The sequence below is a fragment of the Pleurodeles waltl genome, chromosome 7 (genome assembly GCF_031143425.1).
Source record: "Pleurodeles waltl isolate 20211129_DDA chromosome 7, aPleWal1.hap1.20221129, whole genome shotgun sequence".
Classification (NCBI taxonomy): Eukaryota; Metazoa; Chordata; class Amphibia; order Caudata; family Salamandridae; genus Pleurodeles; species Pleurodeles waltl.
The window spans coordinates 129068427-129081340 of record NC_090446.1 but is presented as its reverse complement, the minus strand read 5'-3'; the positions used below and the strand labels follow the sequence as shown (position 1 = coordinate 129081340).

General features: G+C 42.6%; 1 protein-coding gene across 1 annotated transcript in view; it reads left to right on the top strand.

The window, feature by feature from the left end:
• The window catches only part of RAD21L1 (RAD21 cohesin complex component like 1), a 1043689-nt gene that overhangs the window by 684236 nt on the left and 346539 nt on the right, over nucleotides 1-12914 (top strand). The gene's annotated exons all lie outside the window — the stretch shown is intronic.

Genomic DNA, 12914 nt, shown 5'->3' with positions numbered 1-12914 from the left:
ATACTAGGACTATGGCCGAGGAAATCATGCCCAGAAGCGACTTGAACAGTCGTACTGAAACAAACTCTTTTGTGGAGATTCTGACAGCCAAGTGGGTTATCTTCTGCTGCCTTGCTGGAGTGAGATATGCCTTGTTCTGGATAGTGTCTAATTCTGCTCCCAGGAAAACTCTTCTGCATGAGGGAAGTATGACTGACTTCTGTAGATTCACTGTTAGACCCAAACTGTGGAATAATTTTAAGCAGGCGTTTGTCGCTTTGGAAGCTAGTAGCGTTGACGGAGCTTTTATGAGCCAGTTGTCCAGGTATGGAAACACCTGGAAACCCTTGCTTCAGAGGAAACCTGCAACTGGGCCAACGTATTTCGTGAAGATTCTTGGAGCTGATCTCAGCCCGAATGGTAGGACTTTGAACTGATAATGGGCACCGGCTACCGTAAAGTGGAGATATTTGTGATGTTTTTGGTGTATTGGTATGTGGAAGTAGGGATCCAGAGTTGTCATAAAATCTCCAGGATTGAGGAGGTGCAGGATATCTGACAGTGTGATCATCCGGAAAGATTGCTTCCGAAGGAACTTGTTGAGTTTCCTGAGATCTAGTATAGGACGCCATTCCCCTGACTTCTTCTTTATGAGGAAGAAACGGGAGTGGAATCCGAGACCTCGCTGTTGAACTGGAACTGCCTCTATAGCTCCTTTGGCAAGCAGAATGAATACCTCCTGTTGAAGCAGATGAAGATGGAGAGGTCTGCCTGATCTTGGTGGATGATGCGGTGGCTTTTGTATGAATTCCAGGGTATGACCTCTTGTCACTATATCCAGCACCCATTTGTCTGATGTTTTTTTCGACTCCTGGATGTAGTTGGAAATATTTGCTCCTATTTGCTGATGGTGTCACCATTGGGAAGCATAGCCGGTGCCTGGAGAAGATCATTGTTTTCTGGGTTGCTCTCTGGTTTGTGAACCCTGTCTTCTCTTTCCTCCCTGTCTGGCGTAGGAAGCCAATTTGGATTGGCGTCTTGAAAAAACTCGCCCTGCAGGGATGACCCTGGATGCGAAATTTAGCTTTCCGCCATCCTTTGTATCTCGCCCAGGGTTGCTTTCTGTTTCCCTCGCAGGGTCCTAATCTCCTCCCTCAGCTCTGTCACCTTATCCCCCGGGATCCTTGAAGTTCCCGCAGTGGAATCTAACTCAATGCCCAGGAAAACTAGTGATGTTGATGGACCTACAGTTTTGTCCGTTGCCAGGGGGACACCAATCTCCTCTACTAGCTTTTGAAAAGCCATAAGTAAGTTGGCACATTCACCTGTGCCTGGTTTTCCCACAGATAAAAAAAAATCATCTAAGTAGTGCATTTTTCCCCCAGATGGGTGCCTTTTATGCAGTGCCCATTCCAGGAAGGTGCTAAATTGTTTGAAATATGCACATGCAATGGAGCAACCCATAGGCATCGCTTTGTCGATGTAAACTTCTTTGTTGTGTTGGAAACCTAGTAGGTAGAAACTGTCCGGGTATACTGGCAATAGACGGAAAGCCGACTCCACAGCTACTTTCGCCAATAACACCCCTCTGCCTGCTGCCTTAATCATGTCAATGGCGTCCTCTACAGTGGCGTACCCCACAGAGCATGCTTCTGGGGGAATGTTGTCATTGACTGATGTACCTTCTGGGAAAGACAGATGGTGTATGATCCTATATTGCCCTGCTTCTTTCTTGGATACCACGCCCAGTGGTGAAATAATCAGATCTTGGGAGTGTGGAGAGGGCAGAGGACCCTCCACGCGACCCAACCTCAACTCTTTTTCAATTTTTTGCTGGACTACTTCTGGGTGTTCCCTCACTGATTTTAAGTTCTTGCCATTGCCCCCCCACAATTTGCCCTCTTACCGGGATTCTAAAACCTTCCTCAAATCCCTTCACTAGTAGTTCTGCCTCCTTCTTGTTGTAATACTCATTGGCCAGTTTTCTCATGAAATGTATGTTTATGGGTGATCTAGCTAATTCGTAATTCTTCCAGCTACCCACCCGCGCCTGTGTTGGCCGGCTGTTTTTAATGCTTTTTTTCCTTTTCTTTCTTGTCTGATCGTTGTCTGCTTTTCCTGCACGCTGAAGCTGGGTGTTTCCCCCCACATGATAAGCGCTGTGCCTAAATTTACAGCTCTGTCCCCATGTGCACTTGTCTGTTTCATACTTCCAGCAGATTGCCTGCGCTCCCTTGTCCCCATGCCCCTTACTACTGCTCCAGGGCTTGTATCTGTGAAATGATTTGTGCTTCTTGTTCTTTCCTTTGGAGTGCGAGTTGTCCTGGGTCGTCTGTCTGACCTTGCCCAGGACAAGGGTGCTTCTTAAATGTCCCCCCTCACCCCCTTGGGCTTTGTTTCCTCATTGGAGGGGTTTGAATGACTCACCCAACCCCCCCAAAGTTGGTACTTCAGCTGCTCGCACCCTCTCCCCCACCTTGTTTTTTTTTTGGGGGGGGGGGGCGCGCCCATCTGCGCGGATTCGAGATTCCAGAAACCAGTTAAACCAGTCCCTTACGGGTCTAAGGCGGCCGTTATGGAGCCGGCCCGTAATGCCCCCTTCGGAGGCGGCCTTTGCTCATCCTTGAGGTGCACTGACAGGGGCAAGAGCTCTTTTGTCAGCTAATGAACTGTGTTTAGGTTCTCAGGTCTGCTTGCATTGTGAAGTGTGGATCCAGGCGTGCAGTCCTCAGCACTTTACTGCGGTGTTAGTGGTGAGCAGGGCCTGAAGGGGATCATGCTAACAAAGGTCTTTTGCTGATAGACCTTGATATCAATCTGTCACCAGGCTGCAGATCACAGAAGACTGTGATCAAGCTGATGGGCAGTGCAGCCCGAGTCTAGAATCGGAAGCTGTTGAAACAGCACATCAGTTGTTTGAAATATTCCTAGAGTCCTATCATTAGATAAATGGAAAAGAGTACAACTCGAGGCTCTGAAGGTGTAAAAAAATGATGGATGTGCTGATCAAAATTGTACTTATACTCCGCTCAGTGGCTATCATAGTTTTAATTGACATGAGTGCTAAACATAAGAAATCTGGCCATTTAATTGAATCTTCACATATCTATGACACTTTATTTGTTAGAGTTTAGGACTCCTGGTAGCAGCACTGTGAAAATGCTGTTGGATACTGAAAGCTTTTCAAAGCCTCATAGCCGTCTCTTGACTGCAGTGATAGCATAAGCTCCGGCACAGGATACACAGACACACCAGTACTTGAACATAAGTTCAGGAACAACATTGGGATGCTTGGATGAAGTTAATCTGCACATGAACACAAGGTCCCCTTGGGGAAGGATGGGTAGCAGTGTTAGTTTTGACACTTTTTATCAATGCTGCAGGCGTGGCATAAAGCACAAATATGCCAGTACTGATCTGCAGTGGAAGAGAAAAGGTGCAAACCAGTGCATGACAGCGGCACAGATCATACTATCTGAACTAAATGTGTGCAATGCTATTGTAAAGACAAGCCATGGTTCGGAGTAGTATTTTGTGGAAAGCCATTTTATCATTCTTCTCTTGCCATAACCTGTCAGGGTGTATCTGGCATTTATGCTTTGTTTCAGACAATGTTTTCACCTTCAGGTGCCTGATCCTGTAAGACAGACATAAGGCTTCATCATCCTGGGACACATACAAAGCCACGTCAGAGTTAAGGGACTGACAGCATCTTTAGTAGTAATGCCATAAAAATGTTACCTTCAGACCTTTATTTTGACTACATTGAGAGCATCAACATTGCAGTGGCTGCTTATGAGGGCTTTTGAAGGAGCATTAAAGAAAGCTTTCACAAAGGACCCATTTTGTAATGGGGTCACTTCAGGTTCATCTGGATGCAGTGAATGTTTCTTAAATCTGAAGTCCTAGGCAAATGCATGCTATGAATCAGTAATGGGGGTGCTACAGATGCTTACTGTGTGGAGAAGAGCCTTGGCAGCATTGACTGGGAGGTTTCCTTCTTTCTCCTGGTGAAGCAGTGGATATAATGATATGTAGAAAGCTGCTTCATTAGATTCAGCCTAATTTTACAGGGCCTACGGTCAACGTACATTCTACATCGCTACCGATTTGGGACCAAAAAGAGGGCAGAACGTGAACCAAGGCTTAAACCAGGCTCTGGTGTGACACCTTTGCAATATCCTGAACACTAGAACGACATTAACTTTCACACAACACGACTACAACCACTTTTTCCTATTCAATATTAATATTCTCATCCAAATAAGTCATCGCTGGTGCAGTAAGTCTGTTTACAATGCATTTTCCTCCATAGGAGTTTCACCCTAGAGGTTGGCTTAAAAGGTAGCCATCACGGTCTGTAACTAAAAAAAACATCTACAGGGTTGGTGACAGAATAAGGAACACTTGTGTTTCAAATGCAATATTGTCTGAGGGTAGTACACTCAGAGGTTCTGAAGTAGATCGACTAGCGCTATTATAAATAGGGAATGAAATGGAATTTAGGATGCTAAGAAATGATGAATATGGCCCTTTCTGATCTACTAAGATTGAAGCAAACACAGAGCAGTCTTACTTCCGTTGGCCTAATCTAAAATGGTGGGTACCAGTTCTGCAGAGGTGGAGGGAAATTAGATTGTTCTGACTATAATGTGAATTCTGGGGTACATTTAGACAATCCCCTTTCCAGTGCACTGTTGGGAGCCACAGGTAAAACATGAGGAGTTTTCAAACGGAGAGAATTCTCCCCTTACCATCCATTCTCCACTTGGGTCAACCTGTTGCTTCTTTCCGTGGCCCTAACTCTGTCTTTCATAGATTCACACGCTTGAAACATTCCCTGTTGTTGAGCGGGGAGTCCCACTGTAACATTTAGCAGTACAGAAAAAAATCCTACAGAAACATACAAACCTTTTACTTTAGTAATCAAGTCACCTCAGTAGAAAAATTTACTTGATTACTGCAAAACTTCAGGTGCAAACTTCAGCCAATGAGGTGAGAGTGCACTGACCTATACTCTCTCCTTAGGATTCCCTAGTTCTTATTTCTGCTAGACTGTGCGGGAGTCCCTTTCAGAGCTCTGCATGGGCATCTTTGTTTATTGGATTTCCACAGTGTTTTTTCCTGATCCTCTCCTTAGAACTGTATTTCCATCTCTGCTTCCAGAGACTTCTTTCATGAGAAGAGGAAAGGGAGAAATCTGTGGACAAAATTAAGACTGAACCATCTAAAAACATTTTAGGATTTGTGACTTGTTGTAAAAAGATGTTGTTCTTGTCTATGACCTGCACCGAGATTGCCTCTATCCTCACCAAAAAGTGCAAAATGTGGTGAAACATTTAAGCTAAGAAATCAAATAACTTGGAAAAATATGCCAAACTCAAATGAACTTCAAGTGTCAAGATGGTGACAATGACAAAGAAAGATATCAGTAGGGAGGATGCAGTTTCTTCTCGAGGAGTTAGGATACTGCCATCCACATCATGATAGGCAGAATGGCGAATACTCTAAGGTCTCACAGTGTCAACAACCAGTGGTTAGAGTGCCTTTTGACTTATTTCAAAACTTGAACATGATGGAAGACTACTGTAATAGTTTGCCTATCGTGCTAACTCACTTACACCTTTGCCCCCACCTCCTCAGAATCTGCCTCAACCACAACCTGCAGTGGCACCACTGTTGTGAATCTTACATTTAGCATATTTTTCTAAATGTTGATTTACACTTTTTTCCCTTAACACAAGATTGTGCCTCATATGCTTTTATTCCTATTAGGCATTGTCGCCCTGAAGTCTGCACATTAATTCCAGGGACACTCACTTAGAATGCAATGCCCTTGTTATATTTTTGTGCTCGCAAGAGACAACTCTTTCTCGCTAGATTAACTAAAGATGTTGTTCTGTACCTCAGGCACAATACAATAGGGGATAGTGTTTTAATATTTAATCAGCATCCGTGCTGAATATGGTGAAAGTTGCTTCACCATGAGCTTATCATGGAACTACTGTGAACTGTGACTGAGATGCAGCTGTGCTGGTTCCGACCTTCATCCTGAGGCACGAAAAGTAACTGTTAAAAAAGCAGTGTACATTTGTTAATGCAGTACAGCTGGTTTCCGGACCCTAAGTATGAGGTTAGATCATTCCAACAAGTCTGGCAGAATAGTATTCCTGCTCTGTTCTCTCTTGTCTATAGGTACTAGTGACTGATAGGAATAACATTAGAAATAATTAAAATGGTTGAATTTTGTGTTTTCACTTTTCTAATAATGCTGATTACAATTGTGTCTCATCTGCTTAATAATCGCAGCTCGTGTTTTATTTACAAGGATACAATCTTTTCAGTAAATATTTCAAAATGTATCTTCTCTTTGTGATGTCTTGGACATGCAAAAGTGACAAACGGGTTAGATCTGTTTCCACAAATTCCTTGGGAATTGGAGTGGTTGTATTCTAGGTCACAGACAACATCTATCACCCTGAAAGGTTAGGTGTTTTAGATGTGGTACTGTGAGCTAACCTACGTAGCCAACATTTACTGATGATATAAGTAGACTCAGTCTCTATTTTGTGAAGTTTTTGTTGACGTAATACACAGTCCTACTAAATTTGTAGGAACTGTATAACACTACCACCTTCCCCACAACTTGCACCACCAACTCAGCTTAGTGCAGAAACACATTTATTGAGACATACCAATCTGGATGAAGAAGAACTTCAGGAGCAACCAAGAACTGACACAGATGAGTGTGATGATTATGTGGCCTCTGCCTCGGACATTCAGCTCTGCTACAGGCTGGCTCATTTCACAATGAAATTGTCACATTCCACACTATTTTCATATAACAGCTACTCCAAATACTGCAATTATCTAGAGATAGCCAGGTGTTTTTACCAGTTTATGGTTCTGCCTTTTAGAACTTAAGTTGACACCAAAAAATATTTATGAAATGCATGGTCCCAGTTGCGGCTTACGTATGACTATAAGGTCTTTCCCCACCTAGATGATTTAGTGGAGAGACTTTGTCCAAGGAAGAGATCAAATAGGATCTGCCCAGAACTTGTCAGCACATTAGGCCTGTTCATCAATGCAGCCAAATCTCATCTGCAGCCACCGCGTTCATACAATTCCTGGTCATCGTCTTGAATTCAAAAGCAGACAAGGCCTTGCTCTCTCAAGAGGATTATTTCTAATACAATCCCTTACTGTATTGCAAAAAGTGAAAATGATTTGTGCTAGACTCTTCAAGTGTCTGCTAGGGATGATGATCTCTTGTATTCCACTCATGCCATATTGAGGGTAAAAATGCGACTTCCACAAGACGAGTTGGCTGTTCAATCACAGCAAGTGTGTCCAGATATTTAGATGATTGCATTCAAGTGCAAAACAGCATCAAGGACACCTTGCCGTGTTGAAGGACAAGCTCCAACTTGGAAAGAGGTCTGCATTTCAAATACATGCAGACCATTTTTTGCATCCAGGTTCTAGAAGTGGAAGCAGATCATTGGTGACCCTGGAGAAGAGCTTCATATAATTATTTTAGAAATCAGGCCGGTTCAGAAAGGATTCAAATCTTTTCTTCAAGATTAGAAATCTCACCAGTCCTAGAAAGACAGTACAACAATGGTGTTCTACATCTGCAAACAAGGGTGCACAAAGTTTCGCCCGCTGTTTGAGAAGCAAAACCTCTGTGGGATTAGGCAATTTGCCATAGGTTTTCTCTTGCAGTCCAGCACGTTCCAGGGGTGTGAAAGCCATAGGCAAATGCTTTCAGGAGATCCAAAAGTGTCTACCCTGAGTGTGAATTGCATGAAGTAGTAACAACCTTAGGCTTTTTTGGCACTGCACTTAGCCATCATTGGGTTCTGTTTGCAACACGGTCAAATGGGAAATGCAGTATTTCTCAAGCGTCCTGGAGAGTCTGGGGCCGAGGGGAGATCCATTTTCAAACTATGACATTCCCCACCCTCCTTCCAGAATCAGAATTCTCAGGACATCTAAAGGGCCCTGTCCATCCTGAGTTTTCAGGGATATCATTAGTTTTCCTTCAGGGGACTCCATTGATAATCATAAACACTGAATAGTCCCACCCACATGAGGGGATCTCTGAGCACCTTTCCAAGCATACATCTCCACCTTACTTCGGGAAGGCCACGTTTTAAGATATGACTTTAAAATTTCTTGCAGCCTATAAAAAGGCTATATTTGCCAGTTCCTTTAATTTACTTTTAACAAATGCCAAATTAATTATAAATAAAAAATAGGTAAAATTACTAGGAACAAGATAATCTTTCTTTAAAAAATGTATTTACATATGTTTTCAAAGGAAATGCGGGAGAAGTAACAGGGCATGTATACAAGTAAGCTGCAACAATGCTACTAGGAAAAGTCACATTCCACCTTTACAGGATTGCAGCCCTTGAGCATACCGTCATGCCCAGCAGATGGCAGTTCTCAGTTCTTTTTCCAGCTGCTGGTGACAGGATCTTGGATCACTGAGATCAGCCTTTTTTTGGATTTTCTTTAACCAAAAGGCTTTACAGATTAGGGTCTAACCAGCTTCACTCAGCTTCTTTGGACACCTAGAGTGTTTTGTCTGTTTTTTGCGCACAGGAAAAGTTTGTTTCCAGGCAAATAAAATGCCATCTTTATTTGCTTAGTGTGTCTGTGACAGAAAAATGGCAAAATCAGATCCCCCATGGCCTGTGTATACTCTGCCTTCCCCTGATAGTCACATCCCAGACAATTGTCAACACTATAAGCCCTTTTCCAGGTGTACCCTAAAGAACAGGGAGAAGATTTGCCTTGATGGAAGAGTGGAACTGTGCAGGCAGCACAAGGCTCTATCTTAATGTGGAATGTCACATGAGCGAAGAAAGGGTCAGTACTGTACCAGGGCTCTGACATCACTGTCTGAGGACTCCATGTGAGGGAAATCTAAACAGGAGAAATCCATAAAAGAGGCAAAGTTCCTGTTTGACATCAAGAACTTCAGCATTGAGGTGAGTTACAGTTGCAGCCCGCTTACTGTCGAGGATTAAGCTGACTTTGAAGAGAAGGTGCCTTTCGATGTTGAAACACAGGCGGTTGATATCAAGAGAGCATGACATTGAGAGGTCATTCAACGTCTACACACAGAATCTGCATTTTCCATCTCTAAATCTGCTGATTGGATCATAAAAATAAATGACTTCTGACAACTTCTGATTCAGAATGCTCAAGAGCATTTTCTCCATCACTGCCAGTAGTTATTCCTGATTCTCCAGAAAACAACACTTCCTGACAACCTTCACAGTCTCCCACACACTTCAACATCCATTTCCTTCTGGAACACCTCCGCTTCCCTCACCTCTGCCTCCTCAGACTGTGCTGCCTTTGAGGACTCACTGTCTAGCCAACCCCACTTGTAACACCAAGGAGATCTAAGTATCCACCACAAAGGCTCAGATCTATTTGTAGATAAAGATCAAGCACAAGTCCAAGATGCCACTCACAACATTCTAGACAAGCCGCTTCTCCAAGGTATTTATCTAGCCAAAGACTGTTCCACAGAGATGTCCTCGGACATGAGGAGGCTTTCCCCCTCCTTTGACTGACTCTCCTCCAAGTCTCACCAGTTGATGACATTAACATGTTTCAAGAAGTACTCATACAAGGATCTACAAAAATGAACATTCCGTTACCAGCTCCCACAGCATCATTGTGGTGATTTTTCAAACTCTTCTATGTCCATTTTCAAGACCATTCCTACCACTAGTTCCAGGCCTTTTATAACCGGCTATGGAGATTTTTCTTACGTCTACTTCAGCAAAAGCTTCACCATCCAGGCTACAGAAAAAATACAGACCTTTGCTCTGAAGTCTTTCCAACCCTCTTTCAAAACAAACTGGCTCCTTGTTCAGACAGACAACACAACAAAAATGTATTATCTGAACACACGAGGAGGAACAAGGTCCAGAGCGTTATTACTAGAAGGCCAAACCATCTGGAATAGTTTGCTAACCATTCCGGACAACCAGAACATCAACAGACACCCTCAACAGATACATTCAACAAAATCACAAATGGATCCTCAACAATTCTGTTCTTCTACATCTGGGGTTTTTACTACCACAGAGAAAAGAAATGCCTAGACTTCGCCTCGAAGTTCTACCAACCAGGGGCAAAGGGGAATGCTTTGTGGATTGAGTGGTCTGGCAAATGTTTCTATGCCTTTCCACCGATACTCCTGATTCTAGCAGTGATCATCAGGCAGCTTACTTGAGTCAGAATGATTTTAATAGCTCTGAAGTGACCACAACAGTGGTGAATCACAGAACTGCTGCACATGTCGGAACAACCATACATCAGGCTGCTGTGCAGACCCAACCTCATCAGGTTTGGTAGCCAGATGGTTCATCCCAACCTTCCATCTTTAAGTTTGGCAGCCTGGCTGCTGAGCTCATCCAATTTGGACACTTGAGCCTTACACAGTATGGACATTTTAAAATAGGTAAAATGTCCACCCACAAGGGTCTCTTACTCCTTCAAATGGAGGAGATTAGGTAGCTGGTCTTATTACTAGAACTTTTATTCAACCACCTGCCAAGAGGAAGTTTCACTAACATATTTACTTAATTTGACCAAATCTGGTATAGGATATTTCTTTTATCAAACTCCATTTGGCAGCTATTGTTGCCTATGGAAAATGTCCTTCACAAACCTCTTGTTTGCAAGATCCCGGATGTTAGGGGCTATTAAAAGGCATTAAAAAGTGTCCGTCCGTCCCCCAAATCCGTAGTCTGTCCCTCCTGAGAGTTAAGCATTGTGCTGTCACGCCTCATGGGCTCTTAGTTCAAACCTATTAATTAAGCTTACATACAACTTTTTTCCTGGAAAGCTGCTTAACTTGTGGCTATCGGATCAGCAGGCAGAGCTAGCGAACTTCAAGCTTTATGTTCACACAAACCATACACAGTATTTCTCAGCGATAAAGTTGTCATGAGAACTCTTCTGAAATTCTTACTTAAAGTAGTTTCTGATTTTTCATAATAATCAAACCATTAATATACCAACATTTTTCAGCACCCTGCCACTCCAGCAGAGAGATCTCTCCACATGTTAGATGTGAAGAGTTTTAAAATTCTATCTTGACAAATCTAAAGATATTCATAATTCCAAACAATTGTTTGTGAATTATGGCCCGTCATGGACTAGTTCAGCTACAACTAAACAATCTCTGTCCAGATAGATGGAGATAGTTTATTCCATTCTGTTATGCTGTCAAAAAGCAAACATAACCTTAGCGGTTAAACCAGCAGTCCATTCCATAAGTGGTAAATATCTGACGGCTGCTTTAATGGGGATAATTCATATTGCAGAAATCTGTAGGGCAGAGACATGGAGGTCTGTTTACGAGACTCTGTATTCTTGATTCAGATACTAGACCAAATGCTCAAATAGAACAAGCTTCCTTAAGAAATCTCTTTGCTTGGTTATTGCTGTTGGACCCCTTTCTTCTGTACCACCACCTTTTTGTGCATGGACTTGCTAGTTTGTTCAGCGCTTATGATCAATTGAGATCCCCTGAGTGAAAAGGAAGCTTTCTTACCTATAATCCTAGTTCTTCAGGGAAATCAACATTGAAATCATAAGCAACCCTCCCTCCTACCCCAGTGGAAGGGATGAAGATAATTAACAGACATTCTAATTTTTAGTAGTATTTGTCTCAATCACTCTGTAAAAAAAAGAACAGAGGCAACTGCCATCTGCTGGGCATGATGGGATACCGGAGGGCTGTGAGCCTCTAAATGTGCAATGTCAGCATTTCATACTAGCATAGCTGCAGTCCGTATGTATACATTGCCCTATTCCTTTCTCCCAGTTTCTTTAAAAAAGATTTGTGAATGATATTTGTTAGGAAAGACGATCTAGATTATTTTTTCCCCTCATTTTTGTTATAAATTTTGCCTTTTCAAAAGTAAATTAAAGTAATTGGCCAATATACCCGATTTCATGGGCCGCAAAAATTAAAGAAAATTATGTTAAACTTGGCCTTCCCGAAGTAAGCTGAAGATGTACACAAGATATATTTTGAATAAATGTTCTGTATTCCTGCATGTCGGTGGGACTAATCATTGCTTATGATTTCAGTGGATATTCCACTGAAGGAGAACTAGAATTACAGGTAAGATACCTTTCCTACATCTTGTGCCATGCTAAACCAGGGGCATTGAAAATGGATTGCACTAGCACCAATGTCTAACTCACACAACGCCCAGAGTGCTTTTACCATACACATGCCACATTTACAATACATACAACTGCACTCTGTGCAAACTGGATGTCATCATCTGTTTTATGGTTTCCTAACACAACAGAATTTTCCATAGGTGTAGTCAGTAGACTTCACTGACATAGGAAAAAAAAGTTCTGGTCACACAAGTGATTCAAAAACAGGCAACCATTACCATTAAAAACGTCCTTTTTTGTCTCAAACCTGCACCCAGGACCTTTCCTAAATGCATAGCAGTCGCTGCAGCACACCTCAAAAGATAATCTACCCTTTTATAGACGACTGGCTTATCAAAACCTTAACGTATCAGTAAGCATGCCAACATTACCAGATTGCTTTCTTCACCCTGAAGCAATTGGAGTTGCATGCATATTACGAAAAACCAGTTTCCGTCCATCTCTTCGTTACCTGGGCGCAGTTTTGGGCATGGTAAATGCAAAAGTGTTTCCTACAAAAGAGATCCTTCAGAAATATCACAGTCCGAAAAAAATGTCCAATCCAACAGCAAGCAAATATCGTCTCTCCTAGGGCCAATGGCATCCTGCGTCTTCCAGTTACTAAATGCACATCTGTAGGATCAGTGCGATCATCCCTCAGGAAAATGAGAAGACAGTGACCCTAACAACAAACACAGAGCAATCACTCTAAATGGTCTGTCATA